The sequence below is a fragment of the Anser cygnoides genome, chromosome 1 (assembly GCF_040182565.1).
Source record: "Anser cygnoides isolate HZ-2024a breed goose chromosome 1, Taihu_goose_T2T_genome, whole genome shotgun sequence".
Taxonomy (NCBI): domain Eukaryota; kingdom Metazoa; phylum Chordata; class Aves; order Anseriformes; family Anatidae; genus Anser; species Anser cygnoides.
Genome location: NC_089873.1, coordinates 14,473,782 through 14,487,825, shown reverse-complemented (window position 1 = coordinate 14,487,825; position 14,044 = coordinate 14,473,782). Strand labels below are relative to the sequence as shown.

Genomic DNA, 14,044 nt, shown 5'->3' with positions numbered 1-14,044 from the left:
ATCTCAGATCGTTCAGATTAGGGATTTGAACCTGGCTTTGAAACTCTTTCCCAGGCTGAGTGGAGTGTGTCTATGCTAGTTGGTCTCCCACTCTCATATGTCTAGTCAGAAATTCTTCTAGACAAAAGAAATACTCGATTTAAGTACTTTTCCAAACATGCTACCTATGAAAAAGTGTGCTGAGAAAGTCTAACACAGGTGAGGGAAATGAGACTGCTGTTTTTTTCTTCTATGTTTAAGACTCTCCACAGCATTTTCCACCTCCCACCCCCTTTAAATAGACCCAAAGGGTAATTTCCATTCTAACTGGTGTTTACAGTAAGCTGTCTAATTAAGTTGCTTTGGTATTGAAAGCATTTCTGGGGCATTAACCATTCATTGGGTTGTTTGGTCTTTGGAAGTTTGAAGGTGTCTCTTGATCTCATGCCTGGTGTTAAAAGCTGAGCTCTGAGCACCGGCACGGGCTGCCCAGGGATGCTGTGGATTCTTCTCCTTGGGGATCTTCAGAAGCCGCCTGGACGTGGTCCTGGGCAAGTGGCTCTGGGTGTCCCTGCTTGGGCAGGGGTGGGAGCAGCTGGCCTCCAGAGGGCCCTGCCCGCCTCAGCCATGCTATGAAAGGTGACTGTGTGCATGTACACAGCTGTCACGGATGAAATTATATACTTCACTCAGAAGACAGAAGCGGCAATATATTTATTGATATAACGTAGTGATCTAACAAAGCTTGATTGTAAATAAGACAGTGACTTAACAAGATTCGAGATGGCAAGGTACACTTGATTATTTACTGCACAGAGGACAGGGTAAGTCAGACGTGTCAGGGAGTAGTCAGAAGAATGTGTCAGCTTCTAGTCAGGAAAAAGAGAATCGCCGAATTCCTGCAGTAAATTCTTTGAAAAATTCTTTGAAAGAAGGGGGTGGCGGGGGGGGAAGAGAAGAAACACATGTCACTTATTAAAGTAAGGGAAATAATGAAGGTTAGGTTGGCCTTCTTTTGTTTCAAAATCAGTCTGCTACCAAAAGAACTCTTTGTTAGTCGTCTATTATGGCTTTTTGGGAATAAGATGTAGGGGTAGTCTCACTTTAAGGAAGAAATCAAATTCTATTTTTTTCACAGTACATACATTCAAGAACACATGATTTTATTTACTTACAAAGTATGGAGCCCGCCTGTCTCTTTGATCGAAAATGAGGAAAAAAAGAAGATAGTGAATTCCACTTTCGTATATATTCCCTGTGGTATGATTTTTGAGCCTAGCAATATAAATAAACTTTGAATGTCTGAATGAAACAATCCACGGATTCTTGAAGCCACTTCAACCAGTCTGCAGGCCTCCCATAAAATCATAAAACTTGTATATACGGTCTCTGCTGCGTATTACATAAATATTATTTAAGCTCTTTTCCTGCTCACACGGAGCCGGTGCTGGCAGCAGAAAGCAGGGCCAGTTTCCATGGCAACCCCGAGGCACTGTGAGGAGGGCTGACACGGGCCTGTGGTTGGTATTTTTGTGCAAGGGAAGAGGTGCAGACCTACATTTTTAGCTAGGAAATGTTTCAAACCACAAAAAAAAAAAAAAACACATTTAACAACGATTATGAATCTGTTGTAAGAGGTGGATCTGTGTAACAGTGGAAATGGAAACCTCTTGTTTGCTCTTTGCAATAGGAAATTAATTTTCATTGCGTTTCTCTAACGTTACAGAAAAGCACCATTAAATACACTATTATTGCTGATATATTTGCATGGAAATAGCAAGGACTTTTCTGTACTGAAAGCAAGGGGAGCTTAGCACTGATGCAAAACAGGGACAAAACGAAAATCAGTCTGTCTTAGTCCTAGCCTTTTCAGGCTAGTTTTCACCTCTCCGCTCTTTTAAAATTATTTTCACAAAGGTCTGTGAGGACTTCCAGATAAATCTCATTCTTTTTTGTGGCAATCCTATCTCTCTGTTTTTCATTTTCTGTGGGTTTTCAAAAGATAATCCTCTCTTGTTTGTTCTTTCAACCTCCTGTTACCTTTCAGTGGGACTTACTATGTCTTTTTCTATTTTTAGCATCATAAGGATGAGGAGACCTCTTACGTTGACTCCTTTTATTTTTCCCCTTGGCACGGCGAATGATTAGGAAACCAGGCTCTCATGCCCCTTACTTGCTGAAGACTGTTCAGTAGCTTAACACCATTGCTTCTCCATTTTTATTTTATTTTTTTGCTTACCATGTGTTTATTAAGTGTTAATGTTTGTTCAAGAAATGGTTGTAGCTGATACGCAGAACCCTAAGGGGAAGTCAGATGAAACTGGAAGAATTAGAGACATCCATTTTATGAAGTGTCTTCTATATACTTGTGAAAATTCGGATAGGGATCGACTGGGACATCACTCAGAGGTAAAGAAGGTGAAGTTTGTGCTTAAAATAAACAAAAAATTGGCTGTTTCTTATGCTTCCCTAAAAGTTATATTTCTGGAGAATTAAGTCTTTGTTGATGAGATCTTCAGGTAGTTCTTTTCCGTTGTTATTAATGAAAAGTTAGGAGTGAGGAAGGCATGATTTAAAGGTATCCGGTAGCTTCCTAGAAATGCTGCATTTTCATTTGGGTACCAGGAGTCACAAAGGGAAGGGAGTTCTGAAGCCTGCACTTTGTCTTTCATGTTTGAGTGGACTAGGGTGAGACATCGCTCATCTGTCTCTTTGCATTTCTCTATGCCTCCTACACCATAAAGTACTTACTCTACCTTGGAGAAGTGGGCTGTTCTGGGAAGTCAGAACCCTCTGAGAAGACGAACCTGGCTGGAAGCAGAATTCCTCAGAAGCGTGAAAGGCTCCGTGCATCTCAGTGAATCATCCCCACCCCTAGCACTACACGGCTAATCTGTATCTGGTGTTGCCTAGCAGGAATTCGTCAAATATCTAAAGGAAGCTGATTTATCCTAACTGGAACTCTTGTAGAAATTCAAGTAGATAAAATGCTCACAGAAGAGTATTAGCCTCTTCTGTATGTCTGGCACCCTCACTATCAATCAAGATTAAGCTCAAAAGCATTTTACAGCTGTCCAAGGCTTGGCTGCCTGGTCATGCTAATGATTTAAAGACGTCTTGCTTTATAACAGAGTATCTCCATCCCATCTTGCTATCAGCTTGTGTTTTGGCTATCACCTTTTTAGAGGTTTAGCAATTTAAAATTCTGCTTTTAAGCGATAACCCATGTGTGCACTCACTGCATCTACCTCTTCGTTCAGGAGTAGAAAAACTTATTTATCTCTGTAGTAACTATAGGTACATAAGGTGAGATGAGCCCACAATGCTCAGTTCCTCTCTTGAAATAGTGTTCAGCTCAGAGTTTTCTTCAGCTCTTTTCCATCCATTACTGCTGATAGTCTACATAGCTTCTTGAAGACTTCACTGAGGCTTGTCAGATAACTGAGCCGATGCCAGAGTAGACTTTAGCCAGCTTTGGCACTGACTCAGCTTAGTGAAAGTCAAGGCAATACATCGCAAACATATGTAGCATATCTTAGTTTTAGCACCAGTCAGATCAGAAGCTGTGCCACCACCATAAAACTCAGTATTTCCATTTTTGTCAGCAGTAAACTTTGCAAAGTTCCTTTGACCTTGGTTTCTGCTTTGTGTAGGCTATATCTTTGAAGCTATGTCACCATCCTTTAACTGTCATTAGGAGTCAGCGTCAGCGTGTTTCTGTCTTGTACTGTGCTGTGCCAATTATCCTTGACCTCTGGCTTTTGAAACCTGGAATCTGAAAATTCTTCAGTTTTTCTAACAGCTCTAGCTAATGTTCAGGACACCATTGGCCTTCTGAGAAACCCTGAGATGGGATTATTTGTGTGAAAGAGGTGAAATGGAGTATTACTCCCAGCAGTAATAATTGCTGTCCTCTTCGTATTGTTAACTGGGTTCAGAAGCTACCCTTGCAAGATGAGCTGCCTTTCCTGAGGCTTGTAGGTGGCTGACATGGTGCAGGATGCGTTCTGGTATCAAGGCATGGGATATGGAAGGATCTTATTCCAGGAGGCAGGCTCATCCTCACACTTAAGTCTTCTCTACGAGAGCAAATGTCCGGCTGGGATTCCACGACAGCTGGGATTCCTTGATTTTTTTTTTCACCATGGATCAGAATTGCAATTATTGTTAGAAATAGGAATATTCCTATAAGTGAGTCATCCAGCATCCATGCTGTGAGGTAAAGCACGCCAAGGCTGGGATGAATCAGATGGTTGGATAACCCTTACTCTCAGACTTGCTGACACAGAAGAGGTTCTGAAAACCTCATCACAGTTTTCGGTAACCAAAACTGCCTCATCCAAGCCAGTTGAACAGGCTGGACAGGGCTTTAAAATACTGAGGTGACTTCCCTGGTTCTCCTGAGGCAACCACCACTTGGAGAAGGTCCAACCAAGGGAACAGACCTTAAGCTGCAAACTTCAAACAAAATGGAGAGCTCCAAAACGAGCCCTACAGCCCACGAGAGAGGTGGTTGATGGGAATAAGGGGTTGAAAGGTATTTTTCCCTGGGAATGTTGAATGAGCAGCACTAGGAAGAATAACGACCTGTGCACTGAGGGAATGTGTCACAGGAGAGGACGCTGGATGCAGCTGCTTTGGGAAGCATATGGCATTGCATTTACGTCAAATAAATAGAAGATGCCATATTCTGTAAGAGGCGCAGATGGTTGTTGGGCAAGAGATCAGTTCTAACTTTGCATGAAAGAGTATAAAAAATAAGGTGAAAAATTCATTCTGAGAACTAGGCACTTTAAAAGAAGATTTATTTTTCCTAGAAACTGAAGCTATTGTTTTTCTTCTAGATCAATTTATCAAGCAATTATCCAAATAAAATTGTTCCCAGGTGTCTGAACAGTAATAATTGCTACCACCTCTACGAAGACAAAAAGACAGAAGCACCAAGTAAAGAGTTACAAATGGCATGGTATGCCACCCGAGAAGAAAATGAAGAAGGCCTCATCGAGTCAGCCTTGCTGCGGTGCGAAAGTCCACATACCAGAGATGAAAAGTCAGTCTCTAAATTTAACAGCCAGAATCATGGTCGCTGGTGTCACCGTTCTGGATTGTAATTCAGAGCTAAAGGTTGGTCACATTTCTGTGTCCAGAAGAGGTTGCCAGCTGCCTGTTTTCACCACTGTTGAAATTTTTGCTGCAAAAACTCTTTCAGGTGCAGGAAAGCTCAGAGAAGACAGTGTGCAGACCTGCGCAGATGCCATGGTTGTGCCTACTGGCTGCTCATTTCTTGGTCCTAGCTTATGCATGGTCATTCAGCATCCAGGTTCCTAAATTATTTCATTGCTTATAATAATATCAGCTATTGAAGAATGGATGCTAACAATTTTTCACCTCCAAGCACAGGTGCAGCCCTTAAGGTTTTGAGGCTGTATTTAAAACCAGCTGCTTGCTGTTTGTCTGTATTTGGATGAGAATGAGTTTTCTTAAAACACATTCATCTGTAACTTTTTACCTTTTTCTTACTTCTGACTGCTTCTGAACTTTGCAATCTATTTACTTCTTTTATAGATTTATGTTATGATATAGGTTTCTGTTATGAAAGCGGATACTTAAATTAATGTGGTGAGCAATATGTAGAGAGAAACTGAAAGCAGATGTTTTCATATATTGTATTTATGCCCACATATATTATACCCCAAATGGAAGAATTTTAACAGCTTAACAGAATTTTAACCTGACAGTTTTTTCAATGATAGACGTATTTGTAATGTACATCCAATACTTAAGGTAAAAAGGTTTTAATTGCTCTTATTTAGCTTGTTTTTATTATTGCAATATAAATAATGCAAGCATAGGTACTTTCATAAAATTAAATGTTAGCGGAAGTTGAGAAGAACTTGGTTAAAATTCTTGTAAAGTTACATGGAGGAGTAGTTAATAGCACTTGGAAGTTTAGGAGTGTGTTGTATGTTTTTAGAAAGGTTGAGATCAATCCCTCATGTTGAAAGAAAGTGGTCTGTTGGAGAAAAGGAGTTATGATAGCTTTTTATAAAGAATCCATGTTGTTCTGGCCTCTGGAGAGCAAGGTGAACAAGGTGGAGTTTGGTATCAATGGAGTTCAAACTGGCTTTCAGAATTTATCACTGCTGCAATGCTTTATATTTGCTGCAGATGAAGAGGTTCGTCCGGCTGCTGTGTAACCTTAAGTGTGACCTTACCCCTTCAGGCTGTTGTTATTTTCCCCCTGGCGGTTACATTCCCCAGTGTTTGTCCAATCCAAAACATTTGTCTGTTTACCCATGTGTCATTCATTGCCCTATAGAACTAGGTTCCCAAACATGAAGTAAGCGAGGGGATGAAAAATAATGTTTGTTTTTTTTTTTTTTGCATTGGGATGATCACCTGAGGTCAGGATTGCATTAAACAAGTGAAAAGGGGTGCGAAATGCTGTGTTTATTGACTTATTTCTGCTCGGTTTGATTATCACAATTGTATTTGTTTAATTTATAACACATGGAATGTATATTTACTCATGGTGCACCTGTGTTTATATTAACTCTATGGAAGTTGTCAGCTTGTATTGTTGGGTTGTTGATGTGAGGGGTTTTGATGCCAATTCTGTTAAATCTACTTGTTTCCACAGGGTCAAAAAGCGCTTTTGGAGAGCGGAGGATGCTTCTCCTTCCTCCCCTTCACAACTTGCAAATTTGTTGCTAGTAGCAACTGTAAGATACCGAAACTACAAGCAGCGTGCTTTCTGATCATATCTTATTAATAGAAAGACTAGAAACACTATAATTTAATGAGACACAGAAAGTAAAAAGCTAAATACTACAATGTAACATGCCAAAAAGAGAGTCAGAAAATAATTTCCATTTATACATGTGTGAGTCGTTCTGTTAAAAGTAACCCATCACAGAGCTTAACCACAGTAATATGGAAAAAGAAGCCAAAGAAATAGTGGCTGTGTCCTTCGCTGCATGCCGGTGTCTCCTGTAAGGTCTTCTAGATGGTCAGAGATGGAAGCACCTTCTTAAAGGAGAATTTGGAGAAGGTGAAGCTTCATATGGAGATATGAGACTGGTTTGTTTTTTAACTAGGCTTTTATCATTTTGTTGGAGCGAGCTGCCTTGTCTGACTTCAGGTGGAGGTTTCATTTTGCCATCTGTTAGAATGCGCATACAAGAAACTCTTTATTCTCTGCTGATCGGTACGTCTCCCACGTAGCTAGGACAGCAGGATTTCTCCTCTTTGTCTTTTAGGGATTTGGTGCAAATTTTTTAAAATAACTTTCTCAACCTTTACAACACTTCACCAGAGGCTAGAAATATGGGCAGTGTGTAAGCTGCTGAGTATACTGCTAGGTATTTTCTCTTTGTGTCACCAGGCGAGTCTTTTTTTCTTTCTTGAATGTTGATATTATTTTTTCCCCTCTGCAAGTCTGTAATGGAGAAAGGGTCTGGAAGGCAGAACTCTGCAAGAAACCAGTATGTGAGAAGAAAACATGATAAATACAGCTAAGATCGAAGCTTCCTGGATAGGTTTAACTTATGATTTGCTGCCCTGAGAATATTTTAACAGAATTGCAGCTTTTTGAGAACAAAACTGGGGGGAGGACTGACTTTCAGAGCTTGACACCATTTGGTTCTGGGACCTTGGTGTAGCTGTCCCAGAGAAAGCCCAAAAGAGCCAGTTCCTCTTTTGTCCACCAGGCAGGCAGACCTTACTGCTTTGTGTTAGATGCAGTGTGTTATAATCGTAGGCTGTGACTGGTTCCCCTCAACGCTGCCCTTGGCGGTGGGCTCCTTCTGCTCGCCTTGCCTTGGATCTGCCGATGGCGTGGGCATACAGCGAGAAGCTCAGCTCGTGGGTTCATCATCCCTCGTGGCTGTGTAATTTCCTGCAAGGAAAAGGAGAGACTCCATGGTCAGGAGCAGAAAAAGAAAAGAATGTCTCACAGCAGCAGTACTCTGCTGCTAGGCTGGGGTGGAGGCATGAGAAGGCTGCTTGAAATGGTGTTTATTTATAGTACCTGTTGTTTTGAAAGGAAGAAGGCAGACTTCCTTGGCATTTTACTTTGCCTTCAGTGTACGCTGAAGCCCAGGGTTGCCTCCAAAAGGATAGCACGCAAAAAGGGAACGAAAAATTAAATCTCTGTCTTGGTGTTTGTCTGAGGTTACAGAAGCCACTGTGTCTCAGCCTCCCCTGCTCCAGGAGGGGTTTCCACAAGCAGTGGTGGATGCTGTAAGTTATAATGCTGTCTTTGAAAGGAATGTTAACAGTCCCTGGAGGAATGATAATTTTGTTGGATAATGACCAGATGTGGAAACTGCTTCATGCTTGGGACACACCAGCAGTCTCTCTTTATGCATGGATATTCTAGAATTGGAAAGTCTATTCTTGGTCTGCACTGATATAAGAACCCAAGTAGAGCTTTTCACTTAAAGCTAGGCTTTAGGTCTCAGGAAGTTCACTTGAACAATTTCTTGGAGTTAGTTAAAACATGTCTCTTTATAACCTGTTTCCTTCTAAATTTATAGTCTTTGATTCTAAAAACAGTAAAATAATCTCTGGCATAATTACAAAGTAGTATAATATAAAATTACAAGCACTGTATAACTGTTAAAATTTTAAATTATTCATAATTACAACAACAAATTTAAAACTCTTACATCTTAAATGATTTTCTTCCTTGAAGAAGAACTTAGGGGTTGTTTTGATTTCTTTCTTATGTTTTTGTTGCTTCATGCATGCATGCCTTTATTTAGAAAACCTTCATTTAAGGCTGTCTTAGGTTCACAGAGCTCACTGTTAGCAGGCGTGTGTCTAATTAAACTAAATCTGCATTTGGGAAAAAGAATAGGCAGGAGTTCAACTAGAAAAGCAGGCACCATTTGGACATTAGAGAAAGATTTTTAATAAATGAGTCCTTAAGCAGTTAATAGCAGCTGGAAGAGACTTGTGTGCAGAGATTTCAGCCTGTAAGCTCTGCAGCACCTGAGAGTCCTGCCCTGAATGATTTTGCCTTCTGGATCTGGAGGGAAGCATTGCTGGAGCTCCTTCCAGATGGACCCACACCCACTCACAGCTCTCTGAAAGCTCACATCTCAGCGTTAGGAGGCTTACAGCACATTTCTTCTGATGGTTACCCTCCCCCTGCCTCCTTGTTTTCTCTTCAATTTGAAATTCCCCAAAGAGCCTCAGTGGACATGGCAGGAGATTCATAACATTGTTAGAACACAGTTGTTTCCAAGTTTTATTTTATTAAATATATGAAGGAGTCATTTACCTTCCTTTTAATTGCATTTTCTATTAGTAAATAAATTTCTCTGGATATATTCATCTGTAAATCTTAAGGAAAGTTTCGTCTTCCCCTTAGGCTGAGGTAGCTTTAGCCTAGCCGTATCATCTCATCTATTTCTGTCTCCCCACAGTAGTTCTTCATTTAACTTGGTCTGTTTTCCTTCTGAGACAATGCTCTTCTAAAGGCAGGAGAATCAGGTTTTAGCTGCATTCAGGCTAAAGTTCTGCTACCCAAAAGGTAGTCTTTAAATGAAAAAATTGAGTAGTTCATCATGCCTACAGTGTTCACAGAGAAGGTCTCCTCCTGGGTTATGCCTGTCCCCCGTGGAGAGCACCATGCTGGTTTCTTCAAGTAATCTTACAGCGTAGCAATCTTGCCTGCAATGCATTCTTATTCACTGCTTGATAGTAACAACAAAAACATGATTTTTCTCCTGATGAGGGTTTTGGATGAAGAGGCCTGAAGCCTGTTCTGTGCTTTAGCCATGACAGCGACTCATTTGGTGAGGAACAGGCAGGAGTGTCTGGAGATGAAATGGCCGCTCCAGGTCAGGCCCGAGGTGCGGCTGCGGCCCTCTGGCCGGGAGCAGACGCCTCAGGAGGAGCATAGGGCAGGGCCCTGATGTGCTGAACACTCTCCAAAATCCATCCATCTCATGCTTCCCAAGTCAAAGGTGGCTTTCTTCGAGCCATCAGGAGATCTTTCTTCCAGGAGTTTTACCGATCCCTACTTGGGCATAGGTAAGCTTCTCTCACCCATGCTATCCGGGGAAAAAAAGTGGCTTTAGCTTTTAACGCCGTGTCACAGAAGTAAATTTTTTTTTTTAATTTAGTGTTTTTTTCCAAACTTGGCTCAATTTGTGTGGGGTGAGGCAGTGAACAGTCATTTCCTATTCACTTTCTCTGTTCTTCTCAAGATTTTATAGATCTCTGCTGTCTGTTTTCCTGACTGAAGAGCTCTGGTATGTTCAGATGCTTCCCATATGGAAGGCATTTCGTGTTTTTAATCACCCTCGCTGCTCTTGTTTTACCTTTTCCGAAACAGAGGAATAGCAAAGCAACCCGCCACAACAAAGCTGGACACCTCTTCCCGAACTTGTCATGGTACAATTTTCTCAACATCTCCAGGTTTTAATGTTACGCTGATTGCTTTTACTGTTGGCTGTTCCCCAGCTGGACCATGAAGCAATGTGTCCATGAGGGAGAAGTAAAATTCAGATGTCAGTAATTTTATGGTTCTTGAAGAGGGCAACTGCTTTGCTGTAAAGACCCCAGTTAGCATTTCGGCATATATTCCTTTGTGTTCGTTGTAGAGGAGAAATGCTTCAGCTTTTCTTTTGTCTTTTATTAAGCATTCCCTCTAAAAGTAGGTTAAAAATAGGATTTCATTGTATTTTGATCAGCCTGTGCCGTGTTTAGAAATGAGTAAATAAAAGATAAAAACATCCTGAGTAGTGTTTGTTAATTGTTTGTATTGCTTATTTTTATATGATAGTAAGGTTTGTCATTGTAGCCTGTGGAGACGGTCAGTTCTCTGCATGCCCACTGTCAGAATACTGTGAGTCTAGAAATAGTGTGTCATCTTCTTTTAATTAAGTGTTTGTGCTTGGATGGTGATGAATAACCTAGTAGTGGTAGACCACAGAGTACCAAGTGATTACTGCAGAAAGAAGAAAAATAGATTTAGTGTATGCCTCTGCATGGGTGTGTTACATAATGCACGTCATTGCATAAAACATGTTAGGATATTAAGAAGAGAAATCATTTGAAATAAGGCAACTGTTGCATAGCTTATGTTATGATAGTTTCGGACAACTATGTTTCTTAAAAGGAAATGGAGGTTAGCATGTTTATTACAGCTTTCTTAATGTCTGAATTGTTCATGTCAAAGATGTTTTGAAGCCCACTTCAATGAGAAATTAGTTCACGTTTTAACAAGTTTGCAGTTCTATACTATAAAATTCTATACTAAAAAAAATCCCCAGTGTAAGCTGAATGAATTGTGTATTTGTCATACATCATAAAGGAAGATATCTAAATCTAAACTGAAAAGGAGTAAATTTAGATTAGACATAAAGAAGAAGCTCTTTCCCGTGAGTGTGGTGAGGCCCTGGCACATTTTGCCCAGAGAAGCTGTGGCTGCCCCATCCCTGGAGGTGTTCAAGGCCAGGCTGGATGGGGCTTTGGGCAACCTGATCTGGTGGGAGGTGTCCCTGCCCATGGCAGGGGGGTTGGAACTGGGTGGTTTTTAAGGTCCCTTCCAACCCAAACCATTCTGTGATTCTGTGGATGTTGGAACATTCATAGTATCTTACATTTCCAATTCAATAACAGGGCTACTAAGAAACAGCAAAACTGGAGTTCTCTCACAGACTGATGTCATAACTCACTATTGTCAAGTTGTGTATTGGCAGAAGAGCAAGCATCGGTGATGCTAGTCTGAGCTACTGAACTTGTAGGCAGAACTTAAGCGGCCAAGTCAAGTGCTGAAGACTTGATCTGTATGTACAGCTCAGAAATGTAACAGTGAATAAAACCAAACAACAATGTCCCTTGCTGAGAATCCCAAGCTAAAGCAAGCAGATGGAAAAAGAAGGCAGTAATACAGAATTAGCAGGCAGGCTGGTGTAACGTAGCGGCATTTCTTTCCCTCACCCTTCTCCACATTGTAACATTCAATTGCTTCCAAAGGTGCAAGCAAAGCTAAAAGAGCAAATCAAAGATCTTTCTCAGTTTAAATCAGTGTTTGTTACTGGCAGATAAAATCATAAATCACCCCAGAAGGAAATGAATTCCCCCCTTCCTTCCTGATGTCCACAAAGGAGAATAAGAAAACGCTTCTGAATGCCAGGGTACCGAATGCAGCAAGGATTGTAGACAGGAAAAAATAACCCTTTGCAAACCGAAGTCAAATATAGTAGCTTGAGAAAGACTCAGAAGAAGCTCTGTTTTGTTAATCAATTTCCCTAGAAATAAATTCCTTCTTCTGCTCTCTTGGAAGGAGATTCTTGGTATTCCTTGACAGTTATTTCAAAATGAGTGACAAAGTGTGTGAATCTCAATTCCAGAAATGCTTTTATCATGTGAAGAAATAGATCTAGTAGTTGTTTGCTTAAAAGACAAAATCAGCACAACTCCAATGGATTTTTGAAATTATGACCGGTACCACATTGCTCTAATCTGCTAGATTTTTGCCATGTTTGTATCATTTTATGTGACCAAAATAATGAAATTGAAATGTGCTCAGAATGAGGTAGAATGATGGTAGCTTGCTTGACATAACTTAAGCCATTGTATTCCAATAATAAACTAGTTCCAAATATCCTTTTAAAATCTGACCGTTTACTGAAATCGTAGAAGAATGGTATTTTCTGAAAGAAGTATCAGGCAGATAAATTTGGTATGCGTGCAACTTCCAGTAATGTCCTTTAAAGCAAAGGCATAATAGCAGCTGCTGTGCAGGCGGTGCATCTTGCCAATGGAATTTATTTCTGACCAACTGTGTACTTGTCTACTCCAAATGCTGTCTTTCTTGAACAATTGCAGTGTGTAAAAAGTAAAAAAAAAAAAAAGAAAAAGAAAAAGAAAAAGAAAAAAAGTGGTGGGGATTATGAGAAGGATGAATATAGGAGCAGGATAAACATAGTTTTTATTCATGATCAAGGAAGCATTTGAATCTGAGTTTTGGGAGATGAAAAACTAACAAGTTACCATATTTTTTCAGTTGTGGTTATTTGAATGATAAAATATGACATTTTTGAGACAGCTTAGATCTGAGGTAGATATACATGCAAATTATAGCAGCTTTTGGCGGCATGCATGCTTTAAGTTATTTTGCAAGTGTATTTTGCAAGTATATCATTTTACAAATACGTATTTTTTATTTGTATGAAGTATGAATACAAAAAAATAACAGCATAAACCTGTTTGGAGGTTTTCTTGGTTGTTACACAAACAGATAGGCTTCCGCTCTGGATTTCATTTTTTATGTGTGCTGAAAACACTCAGAATTTCAAAATGTCAGTAATTTGTAGGTGTTTAGAAATACCAAGTATAATTTTTCTCATAAAAAGCTATAGAACACTTTGAGTAACAAAATATTTCTTTTTCCTGGTTGTTTTTTTGTTTTGTTTTGTTTTGTTTTGTTTTGTTTTGTTTTGTGAGCTGAAGAAGTAAGACAGAATACCATCTCTTGCTTGGTGGTGGCTTTTTCACCCAGTCACTGCATATTCAAGAATGCTGTGTGTGCACATGGGCTAGCCAGGAAGATTAATTTCTCTCTCCTTCTTACTAATAGCTGTTTTCAGTATCTTGTGTGCTGATACATTTTTCCATAGTCCTGGCAGCAGCTACAGATGAGAAGTGTTTTAAGTCGTCTGCTTTGTGCTGGCGTCACTAGAAGATTGCTTCTTGCCGGGTGTTAATGAGATCTTTCTTCATTCAGCTAGAGGGCGAGAGCTTTTGAATGACTCGATTACCTTGATGTCCTCTGAAAAACATTTCTTCTCAGTTATGCTCAAGAACATGGGTCTAACACCTCAACTGTTCAGCAGGGATTGAACAAGCCGGTCCATATCTATTATGTACTTTCTGTATGTTTTGCAAGCTGTTCCAGTGAACGAGTCCAAATTCACTTGAAACTTGTTTTTGGCCCGGTGAGGCGCATCTCTGTCCGTGCCTCCCTGGGGCATCGCAAGGCGATAGAAAAGATAACAAAAGATGTGCTTCACTCGCATTTCCCAAAGCATCTTTCCTCCCCTCTCAA

General features: G+C 40.3%; 1 protein-coding gene across 7 annotated transcripts in view; it reads left to right on the top strand.

The window, feature by feature from the left end:
* SRPK2 (SRSF protein kinase 2) overlaps nt 1–14,044 on the top strand; it is a 144,949-nt gene that overhangs the window by 85,917 nt on the left and 44,988 nt on the right. The window lies entirely within an intron of this gene.